This window comes from Talpa occidentalis, unplaced genomic scaffold (assembly GCF_014898055.3).
Source record: "Talpa occidentalis isolate TD23 unplaced genomic scaffold, MPIMG_talOcc4v2.1 talOcc4.11, whole genome shotgun sequence".
NCBI classification, from domain to species: domain Eukaryota; kingdom Metazoa; phylum Chordata; class Mammalia; order Eulipotyphla; family Talpidae; genus Talpa; species Talpa occidentalis.
In genome coordinates, this window is record NW_023601104.1 from 103,054,356 (window position 1) to 103,068,417 (window position 14,062).

The following is a 14,062-nucleotide window of genomic DNA, read 5'->3' on the forward strand; positions in this document are numbered from 1 at the left end:
GTTTTCAGCAGCAGGGGACGCCCTATTTGCATGTGTCCTGCTATATAGCAGCTCTGGCTGGGTCTGGGCAGAGGAGCCGGGGAGGGTCCTGGGACGTGGGGTCATGACACACGATGAGCAGGTCCCTTATTAGGGCCAGAGCTGGTGACCCTGAGCCCCTGTGACTTGCTGGGACGCAGGCCCAGGTGTTGGTGCTCACACGTGCTCTGTGGGGTCTTCCTGCCTGAGTTCTCATATATTTATGTCAGTCCTTTGTCAGATGTGTCACTTGCAAGTATTTTGTCCCATTCAAGAGGGAGACTTTTATTGTCCTGATAGTGTTTTTAATTGTATGGAAGCTTATTCATTGACTGGAACCCCTTTTGTTTTCATTTATTTTTCTTCTCCTGCCACTGGAGACCAGTCAACAATATATCACGGAAGCCAATGGCTGGTTGTTTGGTAAATTCACTTGTTCTATGTCGCTGGCAGCCCGTGCACACGCTTAGCCAGGACAAACACCCACGTGCCCAAGGGCAGGAGTGGATCAGGCCAATGAGCCGCACGGATGCCTTAGCGCAGTGCTCAGCTGTGAGGTGGGGTGATGCTCAGTGACCAGGTCTGACGAGAGGGACAAAGTCTGGACGGTCTCTCTGACCTGTGGGTGAAGGTCCTACAGAACAGGGTCAGGCAAAGCCCAGCGACAGTCAGCTCTGCCCTCTGACTGCGGCACTGAGGAGCAGAGGGGGTGGTGGGAGTGGGGAGGAGGGCCCCATGGACGTGCTGGGGCGGCCGGGCCGGGGCCGGGCTGGTGTGAAAGGCCCTTCTGTGTAGGCTTGACCTGTGGCCTGAGTGGATTCTCAGGTGCCAACTTGCCCTGAGGCAGGACAGGTTACTCTTTGCCAGATGCTGATGGGGGGCTTGAATGGACATGGGCGCCCTGTGGGGTTGCAGCGTCCCTTCAGCACGCGGACCCCTGAATGGGAGCCGCTCTGTCCCCTCATGCCGGCAGGCTCCCAAGAGGACGGCACACTGTTTGCCTCTGTCTTCCTCTCCCGCCGCCCTACATGGGCAGAGGCACCGTCCATGCTGCAAACTCTGCTGACTCTCGATGAGCAGAGAGTGGTTTTCAGGAAAGCCAGGGCGGAGGCTGACGGGCTCCACCACCAGGACGGAGACTCCCCGGGGCCTGAGATGGTTGTCCCCGGGGCAGATCCCGAGTGGGACCCCAGCAATGGGGGATGGTGATGTTAGAGCTGCGTGAAATATGTTTATTGGGTGGATGCAGCAAGGAAAAATTCAACAAAATGTGACAACTCGAACAGGGAGCTCATGAGGATCCATCAGCGTCCTTGAGAGAATCATCCAGGCGTGTACCTGCCACACGGACACCACCCAGGTGCCCCAGAAGTGCTCGTCTGAACACTGTGGCGTTCATCACACACAGGGCCCCGACACGAGGAGAAACCGCCAAGGTGGACGGCGTCACAGATGAGTCTGTTCCAGGGTGTGGACCTGGCATCGGGTTTATGATAAAAGAGAGGACAGGAGACCGAAACCTGCTACAGTTTCCATACACAGGGAGCCCAGGAGAGGGGTTCAGGGAGAGAGTAAGGGACCGAGACATGAACCCAGACGTGAACCGGGAGAAGTGAACCCCTGGGGAGAACCCGTCGCTTCCTGCAGGGAAGAGGGACACTGGAAGTGCAGCTGTCCCAGATCACAGGCGAGCAGCAGACACAGGATGACAGAAGACAGGACAGAAGACAGAGGATGCCGGGACGTGACGGTCCCCGCAGGGGTCACCACAGATGTGAACGGGGGACAGGGACCCGGGACAAGGAGCGAGGACAGGAGCCGCGCGGTAGCCCCGAGCAGAGGCTCAGACCGAGTCAGGAGGGAAGACGGACCCAATAGGAGGAACCAGGAGCCCAGGACAGAGGAAGGGAGACAGATGATGCCACAGAGAAGGTTCAGGTGAACAGTGGGAGGCCAGGGGCTCCCCTAGATCCAAGTAAGCCCCGAAGGAACCGGCCCAGAGACCAGATCCCACTGGTCTTGAGGTCCCACTGAGGACGTGAGATATTTATCTGAGAAAAAGACCAAAACTGAGTGTCACTGACTTCTGGCTGCTGTTGCAGGAGGCCCAGGAATTCCCTTTTCTGAAGGACGCTGAGGTGACTGACCCGCTCTGACCCACCTTCCCCTCAGCGCAGGACGCGGGAAGCGACGCCTGGAGTCGCACACGCCGGCAGGACTGTTCGCAGAAAGGCTTTCCATCCTGGCTCTGGTCTTTCCTTCAAGCTGCATTTTGGCCTGGAGTGAAGCTGCAGCTGTGCAAGCCCCACGCGTGACCCGTGGTGACCGAAGGGCTCTTGGTGTCTGGATGCTGCGTGTCTGTGTGTCCTGGTGTCCCTGTCTTGGCCTCCAGTGGCTGACAAATTGGCCTACATGGTGCCCGGAGACGTGAAAATAAAGTGAGATGAAAGGTTCTGTTTTCGTGTCAACATGGTGCTTCTGGACGAAGCCGCTGCCGCCACAGAGACTGAACATTGATGATTCTGCTGTTTTCTGGTCTTTATGGCAAAGCTTCCCAGAAATCTAATTTAAGAAAAAATGGGGTGGCCTGTCATTGGCGTGAGGGAAGGAAATGTTGGGAACCTCAGCGAGCTCCTGAGACTCCCCAGAGTCGCTCCCTCTGCTCCCGGGACGGGCAGTGCGTGAATGTGTCCTACTCGGCTTCCCCAGTGCAGGGAAACTAGACGGGAGGCGTCGTCCCTTGGGAAAAGGGGGACCCTTGGACACGACCGGAAATGTCCGCGCTGGCTTCCCAACACGTGCGTAAAACCTCTCAGCCCTGACACGGAGGTGAATTGTCAGTGGGGATCGTCCCCTTGGAATACCGCGGGCGTCCGTGGCCTGATAGTTGCAGAGATTGTTTCTGGAGAAAACAGGGGCCAAAGGCCTCAACAGATTCCTGTGGCTGGACCGGTTGAGAGTGAAAATTTCCTTCAAAGGACTGACTAGACCTGGAGATTCACCTCATTTTTTCACTGAGTTTTGTTGGACATAATCCTGGTAAGTTTTTTTCCTTTTGTATTTTGTTCTGAATCCACAAAGTTTTCTTGTTTCGGTGACCGGGATCTGCAGCAAAGTTGCAGTTTTTTTTCCCAGCAAAGCTAACTTGTGTTTGCGTTTTCTCTCCCCTGGATGCCAACACAGTGTGAAAATAGTGGTGGTGATCTTTACGACTCACCTCAGAGTCTGCTTTTGCATAACCTGCATAGGGATTTTATCTCCTTTAATCAAAAAAAAATTGGACATGAGTTTCGTTGTGTGGCTTGGCGTGGCGTCTTCCAGGAAGCCGAGACAGCGGAGCCGAGAGGCGGAGAGCCTGTGGCTTTGTTCGTAGTGTCCAGAGACCTGCAGGGGAGGTGAGGAAGCCGCCTCCACGGGCAGGACGGGGCAGCCTGGCCAACGGAAAGCCCTGGTGCCCTCGAGAAGAGCAAGCCCAGGTGGAGTCTGAGGAGACCCCTTTGTCCTCGAGCCCATGTGGCCTGTGTCAGGAGTGTCAAGAGTTCGCTCTGCTCCTGCATGGAGTGTCCCACGAAGCCACTGAAACTGCTGCTGCGTCACTCTGCCCTGGGATTTTATGCAAAAAATAGGTGAAATGGTTCACCAGCAGATCTTGCTGTGCTGTTGAAACGGTTTGGGATCAAGGTGGAGAGAACTTGATTTTGCATAAGTTGAGCCACTTTTAAGGGATTTTTTCCCTGTGATTTGCTGTCTTTGCTGTTTTGTTTCGGCTAATGCCTCCGGATTTTTTTTTTTTTTTTCTTGTCTGATAAACTATTTTCCAGGAATGGAGACTTTCGCCTTCCAGGATGAACAACACCTGCAGAGACGGGTTTGCTTTCCAGTGGGGACCCTGAGAAAACTTTTCTTCTGAGGCCGCACCCCAGCATCGCACATTTGCTCTTCATCTCCACGGAAATGGCAGCAGAAGTGGAAGGGGGTGGTTAGGGGCAAAGGATGTCTGAGCGAATCCATGCGGGCTTTGCGGATGCCGCCCCTACTCCGGCAAGACAGTGGGAACCCCCAGTCCCAGGATCCCCAAAGGGAAGCTGAGCGGCCTCGTGAGTGGGGTCCGGGGCACTTGGCTCCTGCTCCCGTCCAGGCAGGTTGGGTCTCAGCGGGTCCCTTGGGATTCCGGCTTGGCGGGGCGGGTGGGATGCATGAAAGAATTTACCTCCCTCTTGTCTCCCTGAGTTACACGTTCCCTCATCCCTTCCCGTGTCAATAAACCTGTGTGAACTTTGATGTGAGCCCGCAGGGTGCGCCCCTTTAAGCCCGGTGAGTTCCCCCAGTCAGGCACCCGTTTTAGAGCGGGGTTGCCTGTAACAGTAACACACCCCCCAGGAGGGAGACCGTGGGCCCAGCCCACCCGGCAGCACCTCAAGGGGAGAGATGGAGGCTTCTCCCCAAGGCCAGGCCCCGGCAGGGACGTCCGCGGGCCCCACACGGCTCAGCGTCCTGCAGGGAGACGGGAAGGATCCTCGTGTGAGAAGCGAGGGTGACGCTGCCCCTGTGGGCAGCAGACGTGGGGAGGGACACGGAGACCCCGACAGGCCCACGGAGACGGGGAGAAGCCGCGTCAGGGCCCTGACGTGCAGGCTCCAGACCCCGCGTGTCTGTGGGGAGGAGAGTGTGAGGGTTTGGCATGTCAGTCAGTGAGTTGATGTCTTTCTTCTTGAGTTTTCAGAGTCGTGATGATGATTGATAATTAAATATGCAAAAATATCCTGTTCTTTTATCCTCTCTAACTGTTGCTTGTGTTCTTATTTTTATGACATTTGCTTTTGTGGAATGGACAGTTTTCATTTAAAAGTCTACAAAACAATTATGTCTTGAGCTGTGATTTCTGTTGCACACATTCAGGACATGTCCGCGCTCACGGAAAACATGTTCTGTTCTCGGTCACCTCCCTGTGTTGCATCTTCTGTGTTTACATCTGTGTCCACTGCCCATTGTATGTACCTGGAGAGGCTGTCGTCCTGCCAGGATGAGCTTCTCCTCAGGGGCACATCCAGGTGTCCCGTCCCCTTTCTGTCCAATCTCAGCCCGTGGTCCATTGTGTTGTGGTTGTTCCTGAGAAGCACAAGCTGGAGGTCGCGGACGGGACGGCCCATGGAGTTCCCTGCCATGAGCGGAGACTCGGGTGTCAATGAATCTGCAGTGGGGGGCGGCTGGGGGCGCATCGAGAGCAGCTCTGCCCCGCACTCTCCCAGCCCAGGCTTTTATGGAGGACAGGACCAAAGGGAAGAACATGGCGCACGGTTGTGTCTTTGCTGACACAGATGAACACGTTTCTGCTGAGGACAAGTTGCCCTGCTGAGCGGGGACATGCGCAGAAGCAGCACGTCCTCAGGGAGCAGGAGTCGGTTCTGGGAAGAAGTTCTGTTTGCAGAACCTCTGCTGTCCTGGACTCCCTGTGCAGAGTCAACAGGGGCCCCAACCACTCCAGCTCCCTGCAGGGCAGCAGCTCCCGACAGCTGACGGCATGTCCGTGGGTCTGTCCTGGGCTTGTCTCTGTCCCTGGTCCTCGTGGACTGCTCTGTCCGCAGCCCCTGGGGTCCTCCTCCCGGAGCTGTGCAGAGGCTGAGCAGGGCAGGGCCAAGCTCCAGCCTTGTCCCCTCAGGGTGTGCTGACCTGGGCCTGGTCTGTCCACGGGGCTCTGGAGTGAGTCTGTCTCCACCCCCAGAGAATTAAGTCACCCCCTGGGGAGCATCCCGGGGTCACATCCTTCAGTCCTTCCACCCTTGCGTGTGGGCATCACTCCACATAGTCAGTTTTATTCCATCTGTTACTGTCACTTGTGCTGCTGCTGTCAGAGGCGGTTGCTGGCGTCTCTCAGGTACTGAGGTTGGTCCTAGAAACAGCTCGTGACCCCGGGGACCCCGAGTCTGCACCTGAATGACCGAGTCGGTGACCGGCAGCTCTAGGGAGACCTCGGGGTGCTCACCCTGAGACCTGGTCATCGGCAGCTGATGCGCGTCCCTGTCATGGGGACGCCTGTTGGTTGCTTCACCCCTAATTTTCTGGGCAGGTGCTTGGTTCCCTGTGGGTGACATGGAGCCAGCCCCTCACTGGCCTCAGGTCACAGGACAGGACGGAGCTTTCTCCTGAGACGAGGCCAGGACTGGACCCGCCCAGGTGCCCTGACTCCAGGGAGGGGACGTCCTTCTGCTCGGAGGTGCTGCGTGTCTTCACCATGGAATGCGCTGACCCCACCCCATGCTGTTTGCCCAGTAACAGGAGGTGCCCGTCCTGCCCCTGACCCTGCCTTGGGGTCTCCCATCGCTGGGGGAGCTGCCCCTCCTGGCCCCCAGGGGAGGTCGCTCATGGCTGCAGACCTGCCAGGAGCTGCTGTGCAGAGAGCTGGGTCAGGACGCTGTGCTGCTGCGGGAGGCGGGTCAGAGGGGTCCAGGCTGCTGACAGGACGGGGAAAGTCTCAGGGGCTCAGGCTGCCGTCCAGGGGGATAAGGCTCAGGAAGGGCTGGGGAGCAGTAAGGACAGAGCCGCATGCAGTGGGGATCCCATGGTCAGCTGTGATGTGGGCGGGTAAAGAAGGGGGAGGGGTCAGGGTCTGTCAGGGGGCAGAGGTGCTTCCCCTGGACATGGGGTGACGCTTCCTTTGGCCTTGTTGGGGCATCTCTGGAGGAACCTGGGGTTGGGTGATTAGGATTATGATGAGCACATCTGGGGTCTCTCAGGCGAGGCTCCTCCTTCCTCTCTGGGTTGGGGCTGGTTTTTGAGCATCACAGTGACATCCTCGTGGGGCAGGAGAAGGAGGAACACACAGAACACGGGGAATTCTGCTTGCGGGCACCTGTCAGGAGACAGGGAGGGCGGAGAACACCCCACCTGCCGTCACCCCAGAACAAGGAGACCCCGGGTGACATGGGGGGGCAGGACCCGCACAAGGAGACCGTGAGACTCTGTCGTGAGGACGTAAGAGACGAGGCCTGGGGAGTCCTGGGCCCTGCGACGAGCACTGACCGTGTGGAAAGGGCCCCGGCCCCCGTGCGCTCCGGGGACCACTGCAGTCTCTGTGAGGGCACAGTGGCCCCTTGACAGGACACAGAAAGACAATTGTCACTTCACAGGGGCAGAGGAGGCTTGGAAGAGGCCAAACCCTCTGAGAGAAAGAGAAAATAAAGGCCTCCCCGGGAGACACAGAGCTGGGAACACCCTGAGTCAGCATGGAAGAGGGAACAGCGTCCGTGGGCACAGGACCCCAAAGTCTGCACTGTCCCCCGTTCCTGAACCACAGTGTCCTTCTTCACGGAGCAAAGTTTCTTGAGGTTCAGCGAGAAACACACACGACACTGAGCAGCAACAGTCCTGGGAACCCGGGAGACTCTGCAGAGAAGGGTCCACCCGAGAGCTCTCGTGGCGGGTGCCCCCGTCACAGACACCAGAGGTCAGGCCAGGAGACCCGGGACCCCAGTGCTGACCAGGGGCCTTCAGACAAGGAGTGGGGTCCACCCAGGACAGAGACACATGCAGAGTCCTCAGACTCCCAGTCCTCACCAGCTGCCAGGGGACCATCCCCACATGCGGTCAGGGCTCAGCTATCGGGGCCATGATCCAGGACCCTTGTTCAGGAGTGCCTACTGGACTTCCTGTGGCCCCCTTGGTCCTGGTGACAGGGGTGTGGACACCAGGGTGATCTGATGCCACTAGGTCTTGGGACCAGAACAGGCAATCAGTTGTTCTGACACATTTCAAAGGCACAGATGTTATCAACACATTGCTCTGGGGGAGTGAGCCCAGGATAGACCTGAGGTGGACAGAGGGATGGACACCCTCTAGGAGAGGGCAGGGTCTGCCTGGACGGCAGGTAAATGGTAAAGGTCACATCCCTGTCCATGTCCTCCCACAGCCATGAGCTGAGTCCAGGGCTGTGAGCTCGGAGCGCCCCCTGGTGGTGGGCCTGGGTGCTGCCCCTTCTGTCCTGCAGGGTCTGCATCTGGGCCACACCCGCCCCTCCCCGGGTCCCCCCAGTAATAGTACCAGACACCTGGACAGGTGAGGTTCATCCCTGGGGAGGTCTCACCTGTGCACAGACACAGTCACCTCCTCCTTGGGGCTCCCCAGGAATGTGGGGAGCGGAAGCCTCTCAGAGGAGAGCAATGGTGCCCTGGGGAGCTGGGGTCTTGCAGAGGGAGCCCCAGACAGGAAGCCCCTGCCCCCCACCCCTGCACCTGCTCCTGGGCTGTGCTCCGAGCTCTGAGCGTCCTGGGCCTCCCGGTGTCCCTGGGCCCCTGGGGTCCTGACACGCCCCAGTGGACCCCCAGCCCCGCCCCCCGTCCTGCAGGGTTTGTGTCTGGGCTCACACCCGCTCCCCTCACTGTGTCTCCCGCACAGAAATACACGGCCGTGTCCTCGGGCCTCAGGCTGCTCATTTGCAGATACAGCGAGTTCTTGGCGTTGTCTCTGGAGATGGTGAATCGGCCCTTCACGGAGTCTGCATAGCCTGTGCTACCACCATGTGTATTAATGGCTGCGACCCACTCAAGCCCCTTCCCCGGAGCCTGGCGGACCCAGCTCATAGCATAACTATTGAAGGTGAATCCGGAGGCTGCACAGGAGAGTCTGAGGGTCCCCCCAGGCGGCACCAAGTCTCCCCCAGACTCCACCAGCTGCGCCTCACCCTGGACACCTGCAAACACAGACACAGCCCGTCAGGACATGGCTCTCGCCCACTGCTTCCCCTCCTGCCCCCTCCTCAGGGATCCTGCCCCAGGAATCACCCCCTAGAAGCGCCACGAGCAGCAGCCAGCTCAGCCCACGCTCCATGGCGAGTGTCCGCGTCCGTGCTGACCCGAGTGGACCCTGGGTGCGGGCTGGGCTCCTGTGCGGGCTGCAGGGCGGGCCGGGCTGGTTTTCAGCAGCAGGGGACGCCCTATTTGCATGTGTCCTGCTATATAGCAGCTCTGGCTGGGTCTGGGCAGAGGAGCCGGGGAGGGTCCTGGGACATGGGGTCATGACACACGATGAGCAGGTCCCTCATTAGGGGCAGAGCTGGTGACCCTGAGCCCCTGTTTCTTGCTGGGATGCAGGCCGAGGTGCTGGTCCTCACACGGGCACTGTGGGGTCTTCTGTGGAAACGGGACCCTTGTGTGATGAGGGGTGGGTGGGGGTTGCTCAGCTAATGCTGAGAACAGTGTTTTGGTCCCTGAACATGACAGGATGGACATCTTGTTGTCAACATCTCACCTGTGGCAGATGTGCACAGGGAGCGGCGTCAGGACATGTGACAGCAGGGAGGTGTGTGGTTAATGCCCGTTTAAGTCCCTCTGCCCAGTGTGGCTGTCCTAATGGGGTGCCGTCCAGAGTTTGGAGCCCTGAGGCAGTTCGGCCACTGGGTGTATGGACTGTCCCCATCCATCAACACGAGGTGTCTTCTCCCTGCCTGCCAACCATGTCGGCTCTGTCATTGCCCATGACGTTTAAGGTCCCCCAAGAATCTCCATGACTGAAGCTTATGTCCTGGTAGCTCAGGTGTGCAGGGCCTGGTGCACAGGGCACCGTGAGTGGTCATTGAGGAAATAGTGTCATAGACGGACACAGAGAAGTTACTGTCCCGACAGCCTCTGAGCATCTGCGTGGTGACAGCTGTGAGGCCTCAGGCCCTGTGGGGGTGAAGACTCAGCTATATTGTGATGGAGGGACCCTCACCTGAGCCCATCTTCCTGGTGGATCGCCAGATGCAAACTAAGGAGAAGAGAGGACAGAGAAATTATAGAAATGAAGTATTTTAGGTCTGTACACGGGGGAATGACATTCGTGGTATATTTCGATGTCTTAGATTCTCTAAGTGGGAGAAAAACGTGTATCTGAGCAGCCAAGTCCTGCCGAGGCCTTTCTTAGGGGATCGATCAGGACGCCGCGAGGGTCAGAGGGCAGGGTCTGGAAGGTGCTGACCCGGAGCCACCACTGCTTGAGGTTCTGTCCCTGCGTCCCTGGCATCCAGCCAGGCCGGTCTTGCAGTTCCGGAGAGAGAAGGAAACACAGATTCTCTGCAGCTTGGACAGGGCCGGGCCTCACGGGGCCTGTCTCTGGGCACAGTCGGCGTTTCCCTGAGAGTCCGCGGGAGGATGGACACGAGCTGAGGGACCCGTCGCTGAGCATCCTTCCCCGGACAACAGGAGTTTGTTTCGGGAAAGTGGAGAAAGACGAACCCCTCCCAGGAGGCAGCTTGTCCCGACGCACCTCGTGACCTGTGTGAGGAATGATGCGTCTCCCTCCCGCAGCCCCGGTCTCTGCACTCCCCAGGGCCAGAGTCAAGCCTGGGGGCAGAGAGGATCCCAGAGACAACCAGGAGGTTCTGGAGATGATGTTGGTCACAATCCGGGTGGTTATTCTGCAAAACTGGAATTAGAGGAACTAGATGAATATTTTGAAAGTTGAGGGTGAGAAACCCTCAGCCACCGCCACATTCACGGTGAAAAGCTGAAATGTCCCCACTAAGACCAGGGACAAGACGGGCGTCCACGTCACCTCGGTCACTCACCGTCGTCCTACACGTCCACAGGAAGCATCTGGGCAGGAAAAGACCCAAAGGATCTGACCTGGGAGAGGAAGTCAAGGGTCACCACTCCCAGCTGAGAGGCTCGTGTGCTCAGAGAATCCAGAAGATTCTACACAGAGAACGTCTGGAATCACCAGTGGGCACAGCCAGGGGACAGGGTCCAGAGTGGACACACAGAACCCCACGGCGTTCCTGCCTGGGAGCAGCACGTCAGGGGAAGTGAGCGTCTGGGTCCAGTGACACTCTCGCCCTCAGGAAGGAACCCGGGGAGTGACCTGAGCAGGGGGGACGGAGGTGCAGTGCAGACTCGACACTGTGCAGTGGACACGAAAGACCACACAGGACATGCTGAGGCGTCCTGGCTCGGGGGGGAGTCGACATCATTGAAATGACGCGTCACCCAAAGCCATTCACAGATTTAATGCATCACCTAGGACAGCACATGTGACCTTGGAAAGGAAACAAGAAGCAGTTGTGGACCCTGAAGGGTCTTGTAGAGCAGAAACAACTTTCGCAGAAAAGGGGAAAAATGAGGGAATCACACGGGGAGACAAGTGGCTGGAAACGTTCCTGTCCCCCCGCTCGGAAGAGTGAGCACTGACCCCACAGTCCACAGACCCACTGCACCCCGATGCCACAGCGACATTCATGGCAGGTCACAGTTTCATGAGGTTCAGCGAGAAACACACAAGACACTGAGCAGCAACAGTCCTGGGAACCCGGGAGACTCTGCAGAGAAGGGTCCACCCGAGAGCTCTCGTGGCGGGTGCCCCCGTCCCAGACACCAGAGGTCAGGCCAGGAGACCCGGGACCCCCAGTGCTGACCAGGGGCCTTTCAGTCAGGGAGTCCGGGTCCGGCCAGGACAGAGACACACGCAGGGTCTTCAGACCCCCGTCCTCGCCAGCTCCCAGGATCCAGGACCCTTGGTGAGGAGTCCCCACCAGACTTCCTGGGTGCCCTGGAACCTGGTGACAAGGGTGTGGTCACACAGTGATCTGATCCTCCTTGGGGCTCCCCAGGAATGTGGGGAACAGGAGCCTCTCAGAGGAGAGCAATGGTGCCCTGGGGAGCTGGGGTCTTGCAGAGGGAGCCCCAGACAGGAAGCCCCTGCCCCCCACGCCTGCACCTGCTCCCGGGCTGTGCTCTGAGCTCTGAGCCTCCTGGGCCTCCCGGTGTCCCTGGGCCCCTGGGGTCCTGACACGCCCCAGTGGACCCCAGCCCCGCCCCCCGTCCTGCAGGGTTTGTGTCTGGGCTCACACCCGCTCCCCTCACTGTGTCTCTCGCACAGAAATACACGGCCGTGTCCTCGGGCCTCAGGCTGCTCATTTGCAGATACAGCGAGTTCTTGGCGTTGTCTCTGGAGACGGTGAATCGGCCCTTCACGGAGTCTGCGTAGATCGTGCTACCACCATTACCGATGCCTGCCACCCACTCAAGCCCCTTCCCTGGAGCCTGGCGGACCCAGTGCGTGTCATAACTACTGAAGGTGAATCCGGAGGCTGCACAGGAGAGTCTGAGGGTCCCCCAGGCGGCACCAAGTCTCCCCCAGACTCCACCAGCTGCGCCTCACCCTGGACACCTGCAAACACAGACACAGCCCGTCAGGACATGGCTCTCGCCCACTGCTTCCCCCTCCTGCCCCCCTCAGGGATCCTGCCCCAGGAATCACCCCCTAGAAGAGCCACGAGCAGCAGCCAGCTCAGCCCACGCTCCATGGCGAGTGTCCGCGTCCGTGCTGACCCGAGGGGACCCTGGGTGCGGGCTGGGCTCCTGTGCGGGCTGCAGGGCGGGCCGGGCTGGTTTTCAGCAGCAGGGGACGCCCTATTTGCATGTGTCCTGCTATATAGCAGCTCTGGCTGGGTCTGGGCAGAGGAGCCGGGGAGGGTCCTGGGACGTGGGGTCACGACACACGATGAGCAGGTCCCTTATTAGGGCCAGAGCTGGTGACCCTGAGCCCCTGTTACTTGCTGTGACGCAGGCCCAGGTGCTGGTGCTCACACGTGCTCTGTGGGGTCTTTATATGTCTTAGTATCAATCCTTTGTCGTTGTTATATTTGCCAACATTTTCTCCCGTCTGTGAGCAGCCTCTTGGTTTTACTGATATTTTCTTCATTGAGAAGAATCTTTTATTGGATAGAAGCCATTTGTGTGCATTTATTTTCTTCTCTTCCCATTGGAGCTCGTCCACCCATATCACAGCAGCCGAAGTCAGGGTGTGGGGTGACTTTTCTTTCTCCTGCACTGACCGCGGCGTGTCTACACAGGCTCCTTGTGGAAACCGTCTTCCTGTGGGGACAGAGGATGGTTCAGAAAACGAGAGGTTTATACAGTGGCTTGTGCTCAGTTGTGGAATGTATGAAATGTCCACTTGGAATCACACGGAAGGACCAGGACAGGAAGGCGCTGAGTGAAGAAAGTCAGAAGGAGCAAGACACGCTCAGGATGGTCTGACTCTCGTGTGACACAGGAAACACAACACAGAGTCTGAACCACCGCAATAAACTCTTGACCTCTGAGTGCAGAACTGAGGCCAGGGCTGGGGTGGAGAGAGGCGTCCGGGGCCCGAGGTGGGGGGCTGCTCGGCCCTCGGGCACGGCAGGGTGTAAAGGACACGTTTGTAGAGATTTATTCCTACAAGCACTGAGCAGATACAGAGACATAAACATAATTTTCTGTCCTTAATTACTATAAAAAAACAGTGTCTATGACGTCATGAGGATCAAAATTATATCAATTGCCTCCTCTGGTGACAGTAGCACCTACTGGAAATTAACTATGAAGGTAAAGTGCAAAAATCCTGTAACATGTGGGACCTCCAGCTCCACTGACCGGCCACTGGGTTTAGTGACAAAAGAATAAATTATTTTATACCCAGAGACTGAACAGGTGGAGTCACGACCAGGTTGTGTTGTGGGCACGGAGGAGCACAGAGGTCCGGGTTCCCTCCTGAGCCCCCACTGGGTCAGAACCCGCACTGTGGAGGGGGCCAGGAGACCCACCGGCGCGTGAAGCGTGTGCTCTGAGTGCTCTGAGCGGAGGACCCAATGGAACAAGGTAACAATGCACCGCGCTCCACCCCGGAGCTCGCCCTGCAGCTGTGGCCACCACACCCGGGTCCCGCTGGAGCTGTTCCTCCGCCTGGGACAGAGGCTGCACAGACTCTCTGAGCCACTGCACCCTCCCTGTGGCCGGAAGCCCCGCCCTGGGGTGCGACAACCGCACCCTCTCCTCACTGCCCAGGAGGGATGAGCACCCACCTGGCAGGGTCATTCCTGGAGGCCCCTGAACTGCTGAGAGAGGGCGGGCCGGGGCTGCCCAGCACCTCCCCCAGCAGGAGCCTGTGCCGCGCCTCTGCTGGCACTGAGTAGGGGAGAGAGAGGAGCGACAGGCCAGAGCCAGAGACCACCCGCTCTGACAAAATGGAAGGTTCTACGCTCATCAGGCAGGCCCGGGGGCGGGGAAGATAGTTTTTTCCTCTAATACCT